This window comes from Bombina bombina, chromosome 5 (genome assembly GCF_027579735.1).
Source record: "Bombina bombina isolate aBomBom1 chromosome 5, aBomBom1.pri, whole genome shotgun sequence".
In the NCBI taxonomy this organism is placed as follows: domain Eukaryota; kingdom Metazoa; phylum Chordata; class Amphibia; order Anura; family Bombinatoridae; genus Bombina; species Bombina bombina.
In genome coordinates this window covers 900,204,703-900,223,840 of record NC_069503.1, presented here as the reverse complement: position 1 = coordinate 900,223,840, position 19,138 = coordinate 900,204,703, and positions in this window count along the sequence as shown.

The window sequence follows — 19,138 nt, the reverse complement described above, 5'->3', positions numbered from 1 at the left end:
TTTCCAGGAATTACTGGTGGCCTCACATGAAGGATACAATCAAGGAATACATTAAAAGTTGTGTAATATGTCAGATCTCAAAAAATGACCGGTCAACACCTTATGGACTGCTTATGTCCCTCCCAGTTTCGAATTCTCCATGGCAGCAGATTGGTAAAGATTTTATTGTAGAGTTACCACCTTCCAATAACCAGAATACCATCATGGTTGTTATCGATACATTCACCAAAATGGCACATTTTTTACCATATCACAAAATTCCATCATCATCTGAAACTGCTACTCTCTTCTTGAATCATATCCTAAAATTACATGGGGTTCCGTAATTATTTCTGATAGAGGGTCTCAGTTTACATCCCGTTTCTGGAAAGACCTATGCAAAGCCTTAAATATTCAACACCATTATACAACATCATATCACCCTCAAGCGAATGGACAGACAGAGAGTGAATCAGTGGCTCGATGAATACCTCCGCTGTTTCTGTTCATGTCAACAACAAAATTGGATGAAATACTTACCTTATGCAGAATTTGCATATAACAACTTAACAAGCACCTCTACAAAAATGACCCAATCTATGCAAATTTTGGGTACCATCCCAGCTTCACTTCTTTATCTTCAACACCAGCAGACTCACCTATGGTGGATGAACTAAAGAACACCCTATTATAAAACTTCCGTATCATCAAAGAAAATATTGGAAAGGCGCAAAACTCCCAGAAATTTTACTTTGACTTGAGACATAGGAAACCACCAGAATATAAAATAGGTGATCAAGTATGGTTGTCGACGAAGAATCTGAAGTTTCATCTGCCAAGTAAAAAGTTCACTCAGAAATATTGTGGTCCTTTCCTTATCACTAAAGTGGTAAATGTCAATGCTGTCACGTTACAGCTTCCGACAACCATGAAGATCCACCCCACTTTCCATGTTTCTTTGTTGAAACCCTACCATCCCACAATGTCTTCTGTTCCCCCATTACCCACGACGTTGGTACCGTCTGAAAATGATGTCTTTGAAGTTGAAAGGATCTTGGATTCCCGAATGTCTAGTGGGGTTCTCCAATATCTGATTAGATGGAAAAACTTCACAGAGGAGGAGGATAGTTGGGAACCATCTAGCAATCTTTCTGCAACTAGATTGGTATCCCTTTTCCATTGTCGCAACCCAGACCGTCCTCTACCTCAAGCTGAGGATCAGCTTGCTTGAGGAGGGGGTCCTTTCAGAGTATTTCAGTTATGCTGCTTTTCCTTTAAGGTGTACTAACCAATCACAGGTACACACTCCCTTTATCACACCTGCTCACACCCCCAAGCTTTGCTTAGTAATTTGTAAAACTCCCTGAGAGACATACTTGTTCCTGAGCTAACTACCAATTTAACTATACTTTAAACAACTTAAGGATTTCAAAGTACTATTCAACTATTTCTGTGTGAGCAAACCTAATCTAATCCTTTCAGAGTGTTTATTTATATTTAGACTGATTCAGCCTTTCTGTCTCATCTCTCCCTGACCTGGATGCCTGCAGTTTTCACAGACTTCCAGCTGCACTCAGCTAATCAGACTGCAGCCTGTTCCACATTTTCACAGACTGATTTACCTAACTAAGGAGTGTAATATCCAATCTCATCAAAGGTAACTCTCAAACCTTGTTCCATAATTGTTTCAGCTTTAATATTGTCAGAAATCCTTCTGAGCTCCGGATAAGTGATTGTGGTGACGTCAAACGCCAAACACTGCGCCTCTCTCCCTCAACACAGGATCTCATCTCTGCATGTCAGCTGCAGCTTCAACTGAAGGGAGACAAGCATATCTGATCCGGTTAGTTAACTAAAGTATAAGATTTCTATGTCTAATGACTGTATGACTACTACTTGCATTTATTCCTAAACTACAAAGTACGTTGCTAACTTACTAATTTCCTGTGCTGTTTGTATCTGACTGTTAGCTAAACAGTTCAGAATCCTACCAATATTAAAAGGCTTAATTTACACCAAATCAACCTGGTGTCCTTTCACATAGTGTTCACTTTCTGATTTGGTGTCACAAAACACAATTTTATTCTCTTTAAAATTAACAGTTACTCAAGGTAATACTGTTAATGTTACAGATTAGGGGTACATAGGTATAATGTAGGTTGCGGCGGTGTCCAAAGCGGCAGATTAGGGGTTAATTGTGTAATGCAGGTGTCAGCGATAGCGGGAATGGCAGATTAGGGGTTAATACGTGTAAGGTTAGGGGTGTTTAGACTCAGGGTTCATGTTAGGGTGTTAAGTGCAGACTTAGAAAGTGTTTCCCCATAGGAAACAATGGGGCTGTGTTGGGAGCTTAACGCTGCTTTTTTGCAGGTGTTAGGGTTTTTTTCAGCCCAAACTGCCCCATTGTTTCCTATGGGGGAATTGTGCATGAGCACGTTTTTCCAGCTAGCCGCTACCGTAAGCAACGCTGGTATTGAGAGTTGAAGTGGCAGTAAATATGCCTTTACGCTCCCTTTTTGGAGCCTAACGCAGCCCTTCAGAGAACTCTAAATACCAGCGTTGTTTAGAAGCAGCTCTAGAAAAAAAAAAGACGCGTAGCCAACACACCCCTTCGGCCGCAAAACTCTAAATCTAGGCGTAAATTATTCCTATTTAAAACTAAATACTTACCTATAAAATAAACCCTAACGCCTAGATTTAGAGTTCTGCGGCCAAAGGGGTGCGTTAGCTACGAATGCTTTTTTCTGGCCGCACCTTTTAAATACCGCTGGTATTTAGAGTTCACAGAATGGCTGCGTTAGGCTCCAAAAAAGGAGCGTATAGCATATTTACCGCAACTTCAACTCTCGATACCAGCGGTGCTTACGGATGCGGCCAGCTTCAAAAACGTGCTCGTGCACGATTCCCCCATAGAAAACAATGGGGCTGTTTGAGCTGAAAAATAACCTAACACCTGCAAAAAAGCTGCATTCAGCTCCTAACGCAGCCCCATTGTTTTCTATGTGGAAACACTTCCTACGTCTGCACCTAACACATGTACCCCGAGTCTAAACACCCCTAACCTTACACTTATTAACCCCTAATCTGCCGCCCCCGCTATCGCTGACCCCTGCATATTATTTTTAACCCCTAATCTGCCGCTCCGTACACCCCCGCCACCTACATTATCCCTATGTACCCCTAATCTGCTGCCCTAACATCGCCGACCCCTATATTATATTTATTAACCCCTAATCTGCCTCCCCCAATGTCGCCTCCACCTAACTACACTTATTAACCCCTAATCTGCCGACCGGACCTGAGCGCTACTATAATAAATGTATTAACCCCTAATCCGCCTCACTCCCGCCTCAATAACCCTATAATAAATAGTATTAACCCCTAATCTGCCGACAGGAGCTCACCGCTACTCTAATAAATTTATTAACCCCTAAAGCTAAGTCTAACCCTAACCCTAACACCCCCCTAAATTAAATATAATTTAAATCTAACAAAATAAATTAACTCTTATTAAATAAATTATTCCTATTTAAAGCTAAATACTTACCTGTAAAATAAACCCTAATATAGCTACAATATAAATTATAATTATATTATAGCTATTTTAGGATTAATATTTATTTTACAGGCAACTTTGTATTTATTTTAACCAGGTACAATAGCTATTAAATAGTTAAGAACTATTTAATAGCTAAAATAGTTAAAATAATTACAAAATTACCTGTAAAATAAATCGTAACCTAAGTTACAATTAAACCTAACACTACACTATCAATAAATAAATTAAATAAAATACCTACAATTACCTACAACTAAGCCTAACACTACACTATCAATACATTAATTAAATACAATACCTACAAATAACTACAATTAAATAAACTAACTAAAGTACAAAAAATAAAAAAGAACTAAGTTACAAAAAAATAAAAAAATATTTACAAACATTAGAAAAATATTACAACAATTTTAAACTAATTACACCTACTCTAAGCCCCCTAATGAAATTACAAAGCCCCCAAAATAAAAAAATGCCCTACCCTATTCTAAATTAAAAAAGTTCAAAGCTCTTTTACCTTACCAGCCCTGAACAGGGCCCTTTGCGGGGCATGCCCAAAGAAATTCAGCTCTTTTGCCTGTAAAAAAACACATACAATACCCCCCCCCAACATTACAACCCACCACCCACATACCCCTAATCTAACCCAAACCCCCCTTAAATAAACCTAACACTAAGCACCTGAAGATCTTCCTACCTTATCTTCACCTCACCGGGTATCACCGATCGGTCCTGGCTCCAAAATCTTCATCCAACCCAAGCGGGGGCTGGCAATCCATAATCCTGCGGCTGAAGAGGTCCAGAAGAGGCTCCAAAGTCTTCATCCTATCCGGGAAGAAGAGGCGATCCAGATCGGCAACCATCTTGATCCAAGCGGCATCTTCTATCTTCATCCGATGAGGAACGGCTCCATCGTGAAGACCTCCAGCGAGGACCAATCTTCTTCCGACGACGTCCAACTGAAGAATGACGGTTCCTTTAAGGGACGTCATCCAAGATGGCATCCCTCGAATTCCTATTGGCTGATAGGATTCTATCAGCCAATCGGAATTAAAGGTAGGAAAATTCTGATTGGCTGATGGGATCAGCCAATCAGAATGAAGTTCAATCCGATTGGCTGATCCGATCTGATTGGAACAGCCAATAGAATGCGAGCTCAATCTGTTTGGCTGATCGGATCAGCCAATCGGATTGAACTTGATTCTGATTGGCTGATTCCATCAGCCAATCAGAATTTTCCTACCTTAATTCCGATTGGCTGATAGAATCCTATCAGCCAATCGGAATTCGAGGGACGCCATCTTGGATGACGTCCCTTAAAGGAACCGTCATTCTTCAGTTGGACGTCGTCGGAAGAAGATTGATCCGCGCTGGACGTCTTCACGATGGAGCTGTTCCTCATCGGATGAAGATAGAAGATGCCGCTTGGATCAAGATGGTTGCCGGTCTAGATCGCCTCTTCTTCCCGGATAGGATGAAGACTTTGGAGCCTCTTCTGGACCTCTTCAGCCGCAGGATTATGGATCGCCAGTCCCCGCTTGGGTTGGATGAAGATTTTGGAGCCAGGACCGATCGGTGATACCCGGTGAGGTGAAGATAAGGTAGGAAGATCTTCAGGGGCTTAGTGTTAGGTTTATTTAAGGGGGGTTTGGATTAGATTAGGCGTATGTGGGGGGTGGGTTGTAATGTTGGGGGGGGTATTGTATGTGTTTTTTTACAGGCAAAAGAGCTGAATTTCTTGGGGCATGCCCCGCAAAGGGCCCTGTTCAGGGCTGGTAAGGTAAAAGAGCTTTGAACTTTTTTAATTTAGAATAGGGTAGGGCATTTTTTTATTTTGGGGGGCTTTGTAATTTCATTAGGGGGATTAGAGTAGGTGTAATTAGTTTAAAATTGTTGTAATATTTTTCTAATGTTAGTAAATATTTGTTTATTTTTTGTAACTTAGTTCTTTTTTATTTTTTGTACTTTAGTTAGTTTATTTAATTGTAGTTATTTGTAGGTATTGTATTTAATTAATGTTTTGATAGTGTAGTGTTAGGTTTAATTGTAACTTAGGTTAGGATTTATTTTACAGGTAATTTTGTAATTATTTTAACTATTTTAGCTATTAAATAGTTCTTAACTATTTAATAGCTATTGTACCTGGTTAAAATAAATACAAAGTTGCCTGTAAAATAAATATTAATCCTAAAATAGCTATAATATAATTATAATTTATATTGTAGCTATATTAGGGTTTATTTTACAGGTAAGTATTTAGCTTTAAATAGGAATAATTTATTTAATAAGAGTTAATTTATTTTGTTAGATTTAAATTATATTTATTTTAGGGGGGTGTTAGGGTTAGGGTTAGACTTAGCTTTAGGGGTTAATCCATTTATTACAGTAGCGACAAGATTAGGTCGGCAGATTAGGGGTTAATAATTGAAGTTAGGTGTCGGCGATGTTAGGGAGGGCAGACTAGAGGTTAATACTATTTATTATAGGGTTATTGAGGCGGGAGTGAGGCAGATTAGGGCTTAATAACTTTATTATAGTAGCGGTGCGGTCCGCTCGGCAGATTAGGGGTTAATAAGTGTAGGCATGTGGAGGCGACGTTGAGGGGGCAGATTAGGGGTTAATAAATATAATATAGGGGTCGGCGGTGTTAGGGGCAGCAGATTAGGGGTACATAAGTATAACGTAGGTGGCGGTCGGCAGATTAGGGGTTAAAAAAAATTTATCGAGTGGCGGCGATGTGGGGGTCCCAATTAAATACAATTAAATAAAATTAGCTAAAGTACAAAAACAAACAAACACTAAATTACAGAAAATAATAAACAAATTACAAGATTTTTAAACTAATTACACCTAATCAAATCCCCCTAACAAAATTAAAAAGCCCCCCAAAATAAAAAAAAAAGCCCTACCCTTCACTAAATTACAAATATCCCTTAAAAGTGCCTTTTGTGGGGCATTGCCCCAAAGTAATCAGCTCTTTTACCTGTAAAAAAAATTACAAACCCCCCCAACATTAAAACCCACCACCCACACAACCAACCCTACTCTAAAACCCACACAATACCCCCTTAAAAAAACCTAACACTAACCCCTTGAAGATCACCTTACCGGGAGAAGTCTTCATCCAACCGGGCCGAAGTCCTCAACGAATCCAGCAGAAGTCTTCATCCAAGCCGGGCGAAGTGGTCCTCCAGACAGTCAGAAGTGGTTCTCCAGACGGGCAGAAGTCTTCATCCAGACGGCATCTTCTATCTTCATCCATCTGGTGTGGAGCGGCTCCATCTTCAAGACATCCGACGCGGAGCATCCTCTTCTTTCCACGGCGACTGAAGAATGAAGGTACCTTTAAGTGACGTCATCCAAGATGGCGTCCCTTCAATTCCGATTGGCTGAATAAATTCTATCAGCAAATCGGAATTAAGGTAGAAAAAATCTTATTGGCTGATGCAATCAGCCAATAGGATTGAGCTGACATTCTATTAGAATCAGCCAATCGGAATTGAAGGGACAACATCTTGGATGACGTTACTTAAAGGAACCTTCATTCTTCAGTCGCAGTGGAAAGAAGAGGATGCTCCGTGTCGGATGTCTTGAAGATGGACCCGCTCCGCGCCGAATGGATGAAGATAGAAGATGCTGTCTGGAGAATCACTTCTGCCCGTCTGGAGAACCACTTCTGCCGGATTCGTTGAGGATTTCGGCTCAGTTGGATGAAGACTTCTCCCAGTAAGGTGATCTTCAAGTGGTTAGTGTTAGGTTTTTTTAAGGGGGTATTGGGTGGGTTTTAGAGTAGGGTTGGTTGTGTGGGTGGTGGGTTTTAATGTTGGGGGGATTTGTAATTTTTTTTACAGGTAAAAGAGCTGATTACTTTGGGGCAATGCCCCGCAAAAGGTCCTTTTAAGGGCTATTTGTAATTTAGTGTAGGGTAGGGCTTTTTTAAATTTGGGGGGGCTTTTTTATTTTGTTAGGGGGATTAGATTAGGTGTAATTAGTTTAAAAATCTTGTAATTTGTTTATTATTTTCTGTAATTTAGTGTTTGTTTGTTTTTTGTACTTTAGCTAATTTTATTTAATTGTATTTAATTGTATTTAATGTAGGGAATTAATTTAATTATAGTGTAGTGTTAGGTGTTAGTGTAACTTAGGTTAGGTTTTATTTTACAGGTACTTTTGTATTTATTTTAGCTAGGTAGTTTATTAAATAGTTATTAACTATTTAATAACTATTCTAACTAGTTAAAATAAATACTAACTTGCCTGTAAAATAAAAATAAACCCTAAACTATATACAATGTAACTATTAGTTATATTGTAGCTAGCTTAGGGTTTATTTTATAGGTAAGTATTTAGTTTTAAATAGGAATAATTTAGTTAATTATAGTAATTTTATTTAGATTTATTTAAAATATATTTAAGTTAGGGGGGGTTAGGGTTAGACTTAAGTTTAGGGGTTAATATGTTTATTATAGCGTCGGCGATGTTGGGGGCCAGCAGAATAGGGTTTAATAAATGTAGGTAGATGGCGTTGATGTTAGGGCTGGCAGATTAGAGGTTAGTAATATTTAACTAATGTTTGAGAGGCGGGAGTGTGGCGGTTTAGGGATTAATATGTTTATTATAGTGGCGGCAACGTTGGGGCAGCAGATTAGGGGTTAATAAATGTAGGTAGGTGGCGGCGACATTGGGGGCGGAAGATTAGGGGTTAATAAATATAATGTAGGTGTCGGCGATGTTGGGGGCAGCAGATTAGGGGTTCATAAGTATAATGTAGGTGGCGGCGGTGTCCAGAGAGGCAGATTAGCGGTTAATAATATAATGTAGGTTGCGGCGATATCAGGGGCGGCAGATTAGGGGTTAATAAGTGTAAGATTAGGGGTGTTTAGACTCAGGGTTCATGTTAGGGTGTTAGGTGTAGACATAAAATGTATTTCCCCATATGAATCAATGGGGCTGCGTTACTGAGTTTTACGCTCTCCCCGTTGATTCCTATGGGGAAATCGTGCACGAGCACGTTATACCAGCTCACGCTAACGTAAGCAGCGCTGGTATTGGAGTTCGGTAATGAGCAAAATTTTGCTCAACGCTCACTTCTTGTCAGGGTTGTAAAAACCCGTAATACCAGCGAGTAGCAGTGAGGGAAAACTGCTCATTAGCACCGCACATCCTCTAACGCAAAACTCGTAATCTAGGTGCTTGATTTTTATAATTGTTTTTAATGTTACGTTGATGCTCAGACAATCTGATGCTTGGTCTTCTACAGGTGCGCCCATTATATTGTACCCCACAAAGACAGGTGAGGAGATAAACAACATATTTCGAGGAACAAGATAAATGGCCCAAAATAGAATAGGAACGGTCCGTAATACGGGATTTGAAAGTCTTTTTCTTGTGAGAAATGTGGTTACATAATTTACATCTCCTATTGTTACATTTGAAACACCTAAAAGACAACACCAGATGCCCTGTTCTAACTGATGACATGGACAGTAGACTAAATGGACAAAATGTCCCAGTCTTTGAACCTGATACTTCAGTTGAACAACTCTACGACGGTTATATTCATACGAATTTTAAAAACAAATCTAACTTCATACCGTCATTAACCAACAATGCCCATATTGAAATTTTTAAGCAGTTGGTAAGTGACGAATTTGAACTTATAGAACAATAGATTGAGGAGGAATAATTTATACCCTAATGAGATAAAGGCCCTATATAGCCTTAAGAACAACAAATCTTTGGTCATCAGACAAGCTGATAAGGGCGGGGAGATAGTCTTACAAAATTTAGACGACTATCTTCTAGAGGCAAGAAAATACTGCAAGATGTATCTTACTATACTAGTCTCACACAAGATCCTACCGCCCAGTATAAGATCAAACTCAAGGGCCTGATTGAGGACGCTTTCAAGGAGGGTATGATCCTCAAAAAAGAAAAGGATTTTTTAGTTCCCCTTGAACCAAATGTGGCTTTTTACTACCATCTGCCTAAACTCCATAAAAATTCGACTTGTCCCCACGGCCGACCAATTATAGCCGGCATAGGCCGCCTTACTGATAATGTGTCCACTTATGTTGAACATTTTTTACAAAAGTATGTTCTTGGTTTAAGATCTTATATTCGCGATTCATCTGATCTAATAGAAAAACTTGAACATCTTTCTATTACATCCGATTGTCTTTGAATTACCTGTGATGTTCAAACTCTCTATTCTAATATACAACACCATTTAGGACTTCTAGCAATAGCTTATTACCTTGAATAGGATCCTTATCTTCCCTCCAATCAATGTGATTTTTGAAGTCCCTAATATCTTTCATCTTGACACATAACTATTTTTTGTTCCAAGATGAATTTTATTTACAGATCAAAGGAACCGCGATGGGTACCAGGTTTGCCCCTAGTTACGCTAATTTATTTAAGGGATCTTTTGAAGATAAATACATTTATGATCCAGCTTTTGGGGCGAATCTGGTACTCTATGGTTGTTATATAGATGATCTGATTTTCATTTGGAAGGGAGACATCATTTCCACCAATCTTTTTTGTTGATCACTTAAACCAAAATGATAGGGGTCTATCTTTTACTACTACTATTGATTCTAAGAGTGTTGCTTTCCTTGATCTTAATCTCGAGTTTCATAATGGCAAAATCATAAGTACTACTTACTTTAAAGCAGTAGACTGCAATCGTTATCTTAACTACACCAGAAATCATTATCTGCCTTGGAAATGAAATGTTCCATATGGGCAGTTTAAGCGAGTACATCGGAATTGCAGCACCCTTGCAAATTATGAAAAACAAAGCTTGATACTTAAAGAGCATTTTTTAGAAAATAAATATCCTCTATCTATTATCAATAAGAGTTATTATAGGGCCAGGTCTAACGATAGGACTAAATATTTTACCAATAATAAAAATTTCAATAAAATATCTACTGAATTGGTTTCAATAGAAAAATCTCCTCTTTTTATTACCCAATATAACAGTAATCATCAATTAATTAAGAATGCAATTACTAAACATTGGAATATTTTGACCAAGGATCCTATTTTAGGCAACCTAATTGGAAATGCACCAAATGTATACAAAAAGGCTCCCAATTTAAAAACGATTTTAGCCCCCAGCAAAATTGTAAGGAACAAAATAAATGGGGTTGCTTTGAATATAAGCCATCAGCAATTACTTATGGTAGTTTCAAATGTAACAATAGAAGATGTAAATTATGTAACCACATTTCTCACAAGAAAAAGACTTTCAAATCCAGTATTACGGGCCGTTTCTATTCTATTTTGGGCCATTTATCTTGTTCCTCAAAATATGTTGTTTATCTCCTCACCTGTCTTTGTGGGGTACAATATATTGGGCGCACCTGCAGAAGACTAAGCATCAGATGGTCTGACCATCAACGTAACATTAAAAACAATTATAAAAAACATACGGCTAGATTTAGAGTTTTGTCGGTAAGGACCCGCGTATCTAACGCTGGCTTTTTTCTGGCCGCACCTTTAAAATAACTCTGGTATTGAGAGTCCACAGAATGGCTGCGTTAGGCTCCAAAAAAGGAGCGTAGAGCATATTTAACGCAACTTCAACTCTCGATACCAGAGTTGCTTACGGACGCGGCCAGCCTCAAAAACTTGCTCGTGCACGATTCCCCCATAGAAAACAATTGGGCTGTTTGAGCTGAAAAAAAACCTAACACCTGCAAAAAAGCCGCGTTCAGCTCCTAACGCAGCCCCATTGTTTTCTATGGGGAAACACTTCCTAAGTCTGCACCTAACACCCTAACATGTACCCCGAGTCTAAACACCCCTAACCTTACACTTATTAACCCCTATTCTGCCGCCCCCGCTATCGCTGACCCCTGCATATTATTTTTAACCCCTAATCTGCCGCTCCGTAAACTGCCGCTACTTACATTATCCCTATGTACCCCTAATCTGCTGCCCCTAACACAGCCGACACCTATATTATATTTATTAACCCCTAATCTGCCCCACACAACGTCGCCTCCACCTGCCTACACTTATTAATCCCTAATCTGCCAAGCGGACCGCACCGCTATTATTCTAAAGTTATTAACCCCTAATCCGCCTCACTAACCCTATAATAAATAGTATTAACCCCTAATCTGCCCTCCCTAACATCGCCGACACCTAACTTCAATTATTAACCCCTAATCTGCCGACTGGAGCTCACCGCTATTCTAATAAATGTATTAACCCCTAAAGCTAAGTCTAACCCTAACAATAACACCCCCCTAAATTAAATATAATTTTAATCTAACGAAATTAATTAACTCTTCTTAAATAAATTATTCCTATTTAAAGCTAAATACTTACCTGTAAAATAAATCCTAATATAGCTACAATATAAATTATAATTATATTATAGCTATTTTAGGATTTATATTTATTTTACAGGTAACTTTGTATTTATTTTAACCAGGTACAATAGCTATTAAATAGTTAAGAACTATTTAATAGCTAAAATAGTTAAAATAATTACAAATTTACCTGTAAAATAAATCCTAACCTAAGTTACAATTAAACCTAACACTACACTATCAATAAATAAATTAAATACAATTCCTACAAATAAATACAATTAAATAAACTAACTAAAGTACAAAAAATAAAAAAGAACTAAGTTACAAAAAATAAAAAAATATTTACAAACATTAAAAAAATATTACAACAATTTTAAACTAATTACACCTACTCTAAGCCCCCTAATAAAATAACAAAGACCCCCAAAATAAATAAAAAAATGCCCTACCCTATTCTAAATTACTAAAGTTCAAAGCTCTTTTACCTTACCAGCCCTGAACAGGGCCCTTTGCGGGGCATGCCCCAAGAAGTTCAGCTCTTTTGCCTGTAAAAAAAAACATACAATACCCCCCCCAACATTACAACCCACCACCCACATACCCCTAATCTAACCCAAACCCCCCTTAAATAAACCTAACACTAAGCCCCTGAAGATCTTCCTACCTTATCTTCACCATGCCAGGTTCACCGATCGATCCAGAAGAGCTCCTCCGATGTCCTGATCCAAGCCCAAGCGGGGGGCTGAAGAGGTCCATGATCCGGCTGAAGTCATCATCCAAGCGGGAGCTGAAGAGGTCCATGATCCGGATGAAGTCTTCTATCAACGGCATCTTCAATCTTCTTTCTTCGGGAGCCATCATCTTCCATCCGACGTGGAACATCCTCTTCTCCCGACGCCTACTAGCCGAATGACGGTTCCTTTAAATGATGTCATCCAAGATGGCGTCCCTCGAATTCTGATTGGCTGATAGGATTCTATCAGCCAATCGGAATTAAGGTAGGAATATTCTGATTGGCTGATGGAATCAGCCAATCAGAATCAAGTTCAATCCGATTGGCTGATTCAATCAGCCAATCACATTGAGCTCGCATTCTATTGGCTGTTCCGATCCTAAAATAGCTACTTAACTACTGTGCTCTAAAGTACACTAACACCCATAAGCTACCTATATACCCCTAAACCGAGGCCCCCCCCACATCGCCGCCACTCTAATACATTTTTTTAACCCCTAATCTGCCGGCCGCACAACGCCGCCACCTACGTTATACTTATGTAACCCTAATCTGCTGCCCCTAACACCGCCGACCCCTATATTATATTTATTAACCTCTAATCTGCCGCCCCAATGTTGCCGCCACCTACCTACAATTATTAACCCCTAATCTGCCGACCGGACCTCACCGCTACTATAATAAAGTTATTAACCCCTAATCCGCCTCACTCCCGCCCCAAACATTATAAAAATATATTACAACAATTTTAAGCTAATTACACCTACTCTAAGGCCCCTAATAAAATAACAATGCCCCCAAAAATAAAAAAATGCCCGACCCTAGTCTAAAATAAAAATTGAAAAGCTCTTTTACCTTACCAGCCCTTAAAAGGGCCTTTTGCGGGGCATGCCCCAAATAATTCTGTTTTTTTGCCTAGAATCCTATCAGCCAATCGGAATTCGAGGGAAGTCGTCTGCCAGGATGGATGTTCCGCGTCGGCGGGATGAAGATGGAACCGGAAGAAAGAAGATTGAAGATGTCGCTTGATAGAAGACAACAGCCGGATGATGGACGTCTTCAGCCCCCGCTTGGATCAAGACTTCAGCCGGATGATGGACCTCTTCAGCCCCCGCTTGGATCAAGACTTCAGCTGGATGATGGATGTCTTCAGCCCCCGCTTGGATCAAGACTTCAGCCGGATGATGGACCTCTTCAGCTCCCGCTTGGGCTTGGATGAAGACTTCGGACCCTCTTCTGGACGGATCGGTGATACCCGGTGTGGTGAAGACAAGGTAGGGAGATCTTCAGGGGCTTAGTGTTAGGTTTATTTAAGGGGGGTTTGGGTTAGATTAGGGGTATGTGGGTGGTGGGTTGTAATGTTGGTCGGGGTATTGTATGTTTTTTTTTTACAGGCAAAAGAGCAGAATTCTTTGGGGCATGCCCCGCAAAAGGCCCTTTTAAGGGCTGGTAAGGTAAAAGAGCTTTTCAATTTTTATTTTAGAATAGGGTAGGGCATTTTTTTATTTTGGGGGGCTTTATTATTTTATTAGGGGGCTTAGATTAGGTGTAATTAGCTTAAAATTGTTGTAATATTTTTTATAATGTTTGTAAATTATTTTTTTATTTTTTGTAACAGTTCTTTTTTTATGTTTTGTACTTTAGTTAGTTTATTTAATTGTATTTATTTGTAGGTATTTGTATGTAATTAATTTATTGATAGTGTAGTGTTAGGTTTAATTGTAGGTATTTTATTTAATTAATTTATTGATAGTGTAGTGTTAGGTTTAATTGTAACTTAGGTTAGGATTTATTTTACAGGTAATTTTGTAATTATTTTAACTAGGTAGCTATTATATAGTTATTAACTATTTAATAGCTATTGTACCTGCTTAAAATAAATGCAAATTTGCCTGTAAAATAAATATTAATCCTAAAATAGCTACAATATAATTATAATTTATATTGTAGCTTTATTAGGGTTTATTTTACAGGTAAGTATTTAGCTTTAAATAGGAATAATTTATTTAATAAGAAATAATTTATTTCGTTAGATAAAAATTATATTTAACTTAGGGGGGTGTTAGTGTTAGGGTTAGACTTAGCTTTAGGGGTTAATAAATTTATTAGAGTAGCGGCGAGGTCCGGTCGGCAGATTAGGGGTTAATACTTGAAGTTGGGTATCGGTGATGTTAGGGAGGGCAGATTAGGGGTTAATACTATTTATTATAGGGTTTTTGAGGCGGGAGTGAGGCGATTTAGGGGTTAATAACTTTATTATAGTAGCGGTGAGGTCCGGTCGGCATATTAGGGGTTAATAAGTGTAGGTAGGTGGCGGCGACGTGGGGGGGGGCAGATTAGGGGTTAATAAATATAATATAGGGGTCGGCGGGGGTTAGGGGCAGCAGATTAGGGGTTCATAGGGATAACGTAGGTTGTGGCCGTGTACGGAGCGGCAGATTAGGGGTTAATAGTATAATGCAGGGGTCAGTGATAGCGGGGGCGGCAGATTAGGGGTTAATAAGTGTAAGGTTCGGGGTGTTTAGACTCGGGGTACATGTTAGGGTGTTAGGTGCAGACTTAGGAAGTGTTTCCCCATAGGAAACAATGGGGCTGCGTTAGGAGCTGAACGCTGCTTTTTTGCAGGTGTTAGATTTTTTTTCAGCTCAAACAGCCCCATTGTTTCCTATGGGGGAATCGTGCACGAGCACATTTTTGAAGCTGGCCGCGTCCGTAAGCACCGCTGGTATTTAGAGTTGAAGTGGCGGTAAATTATGCTATACGCTCCCTTTTTGGAGCCTAACGCAGCCCTTCTGTGAACTCTAAATACCAGCGGTATTTAAAAGGTGCAGGGGGAAAAAAGCATGCGTAGCTAACGCACCCCTTTGGCCGCAGAACTCTAAATCTAGGCGTTAGTCAGTAAATCTAACACTAAAATAATAACATAACATGATTATAATGAATTTGGTTTGTACTGGAAGGGGATCGTTATGCGTATAAATATACTTATAGACTCGTTTCTAACATAGTGCTATCGTGGAGCAAATGATCAGAACAAACAATGAGACATAGTATATATTAACAGAGTAAATTATATCAATATATATAAGTATATTTTCTATCGTTCAGTTGCAGAAATAAGGGAGATATATCAGACATAACTTAGTTACATTCTATTTCATTTAGATCATATTCAAAATATATTAATGTTGATCCAATAATTAGCAACCTGTCAATACTACTTTATCACAGAATCCAAAAGAAATTATGTGTCGAATGGATATACCATATTCCACTGCATATAAATATATACATGTACATATCGTTATATTCAAATCTACCAAGTGCCACATCTTATGGACTGCTTGAATATGCAAACCACATATAACTATGCCCTATCATGGTATCATGTAAGATTAACTTATATTAAGGGATACCTATGTGTTGACATATTCAAGCATCCCATAACAATTATCCAAAAATTAAAACATTAACTAACTGTAGAATTTCTTTATAGTTAATGAATATGCTCTCAAGTACCTGTAAAGAAAGGTTTTCTCTAACTGTGACAAATACATTAGTTATCCAAGAAAGAGAAAGATATAGTTACAAAAAATGAAGGATATTTTCATACTATCCTAGTGTGAAAAACAACATGGGTAGGAATATCCTTTAAATATATCCAACAAAATATTATTGAAACATACATGTATATATCTTTCTTGAAACTGAAAACTAAAATGAGAATCCAGTTTATTGCCACAGATTCATTATGTAATATCTTGAGTTTAAACCTTGAGGTAATTTAGTGTTCAATGTAAAAATCCAATAGGCCTCACGTCTAGCCAGGATATTATCTATACTTCCCCCTCTTTTTGGTCTAAGGATCTTTTCTATAGCACACCATGAGAAACTATTAAGGTTTCCATTGTGGTAAGTACCAAAATGTTGCACAATTTTTCTTTCTTTCTATCACTTTCTGTCAAGAGATTCTCTCTACATATAATGCTTACTGCCCATTTCACCTTTTTAATAGCTTTTGCTGGGTATTTCCTGGCTGCCAAACGTTTTTCAAGATCCTTGGCCTGAATTACAAAATCTAGTGGATTCAAACAATTTCTTTTTAATCTGGTAAATTCGCCCTTTGCTATCGCATATGGCATATTTTTAGGATGATAGCTTGTACCTAGAAGTAATGAATTATCTTAAATAGGTTTTCGGTATACTGTAGATTCTATCTCCCCTGTGTTATTACCTTTTAGTGTAATATCAAGATAATTGATATCTGTAATACTATGTTCAAAGGTAAATTTGAGACCTATTTGATTACAGTTAAGATAATCTATAAATGATGTATGGCTTCACAAGGACCATTCCAAATAAACAAAAGATCATCTATATATCTCTTATACATAGAGATATACTCTCTGTAGGGGTTACTATCTCCAAAGATGTGGCAAAACTCCCACCAACCTAAAAAAAGGTTAGCAAAAGAGGGAGCAAATTTTGCTCTCACAGCTGTGCCACATCTCTGGAGATAGTAAACTCCCTTAACCCCTTAATGACCACAGCACTTTTCCATTTTCTGTCCGTTTGGGACCAAGGCTATTTTTACATTTCTGCGGTGTTTGTGTTTAGCTGTAATTTTCCTCTTACTCATTTACTGTACCCACACATATTATATACCGTTTTTCTCGCCATTAAATGGACTTTCTAAAGATACCATTATTTTCATCATATCTTATCATTTACTATAAAAAAAAATATAAAATATGAGGAAAAAATTGAAAAAAACACACTTTTTCTAACTATGACCCCCAAAATCTGTTACACATCTACAACTACCAAAAAACACCCATGCTAAATAGTTTCTAAATTTTGTCCTGAGTTTAGAAATACCCAATGTTTACATGTTCTTTGCCTTTTTTGTAAGTTATAGGGCCATAAATACAATTAGCACTTTGCTATTTCCAAACCATTATTTTTCAAAATTAGCGCTAGTTACATTAGAACACTAATATCTTTCAGGAATCTCTGAATATCCATTGACATGTATATATTTTTTTTTAGTAGACATCCCAAAGTATTCATCTAGGCCCATTTTGGTATATTTCATGCCACCATTTCACCGCCAAATGCGATTAAATACAAAAAATCGTTAACTTTTTTACTAATTTTTTCACAAACTTTTGGTTTCTCACTGAAATTATTTACAAACAGCTTGTGTAATTATGGCTTAAATGGTTGTAAATTCTTCTCTGGGATCCCCTTTGTTCAGAAATAGCAGACATATATGGCTTTGGCGTTGCTTTTTAGTAATTAGAAGGCTGCTAAATGCCACTGCGCACTACACGTGTATTATGCCCAGCAGTGAAGGGGTTAATTATGGAGCATGTAGGGAGCCTTTAGGGATAATTTTAGCTTTAGTGTAGTCTAGTAGACAACCCCTAGTATTGATCTAGGCCAATTTTGGTATATTTCATGCCACCATTTCACCGCCAAATGCGATCAAATTAAAAAAAACGTTAAATTTTTCACAATTTTAGGTTTCTCACTGAAATCATTTACAAACAGCTTGTGCAATTATGGCACAAATGGTTGTAAATGCTTCTCTGGGATCCCCTTTGTTCAGAAATAGCAGACATATATGGCTTTGGCGTTGCTTTTTGGTAATTAGAAGGCCGCCAAATGCCGCTGCATTTCACACGTGTATTATGGCTAGCAGTGAAGGGGTTAATTATGTAGCTTGTAGGGAGCTTGCAGGGTTAATTTTAGCTTTAGTGTAGAGCTCAGCCTCCCACCTGAAACATGAGTCCCCCTGATCCCTCCCAAACAGCTCTCTTCCCTCCCCCACCCCACAATTGTCCCCGCCATCTTAAGTACTGGCAGAAACTCTGCCAGTACTAAAATAAAAGCTATATTTGGGCTTTTTTTGTGTTTTTTTAGCATATTTACATATGCTGCTGTGTAGGATCCCCCCTTAGCTCCCAGCCTCACTGATCCCCCACCAAACAGCTCTCTAACCCTCCCCCTCTGCCTTAATGGGCGCCATCTTGGGTACTGGCAGCTGTCTGCCAGTACCCAGTGTAGTAAAAAAAATGTGCCTTTTTATTTTTTTAAATGATCTTTTCTGTAGTGTAGCTTCCCCCCCCCCCCAAGATCAACCCCCCACCCCTTCCAGGTCCCTTAGCTGTTTATTTACAGCTTTAATAACTATTTTTGTTTACTTTACCCAGTTTATTTTTCTGTAGTGCAGCGGTTCCCTCCCGCTCCCGCCCCGTGCACGCGCCCGCCCGCCGCCCCCCGTGCACGCGCGCGCTCCCGTGCGCGCTCCCGCCCCTCCCGCCCCCGATCCCGCCCCCGATCCCGCCCCCCTCCACTCCATTCGGCACATCGATGGCCGACCACCCGCCTCCCAGACTTGCTCCCACCCACCAACGATACCGGCCACCGATGTCCGGTGCAGAGAGGGCCACAGAGTGGCTCTCTCTGCATCGGATGGCCAAGGGGGGTTATTGCAGGATGCCTCGATATCGAGGCATCACTGCAATAACC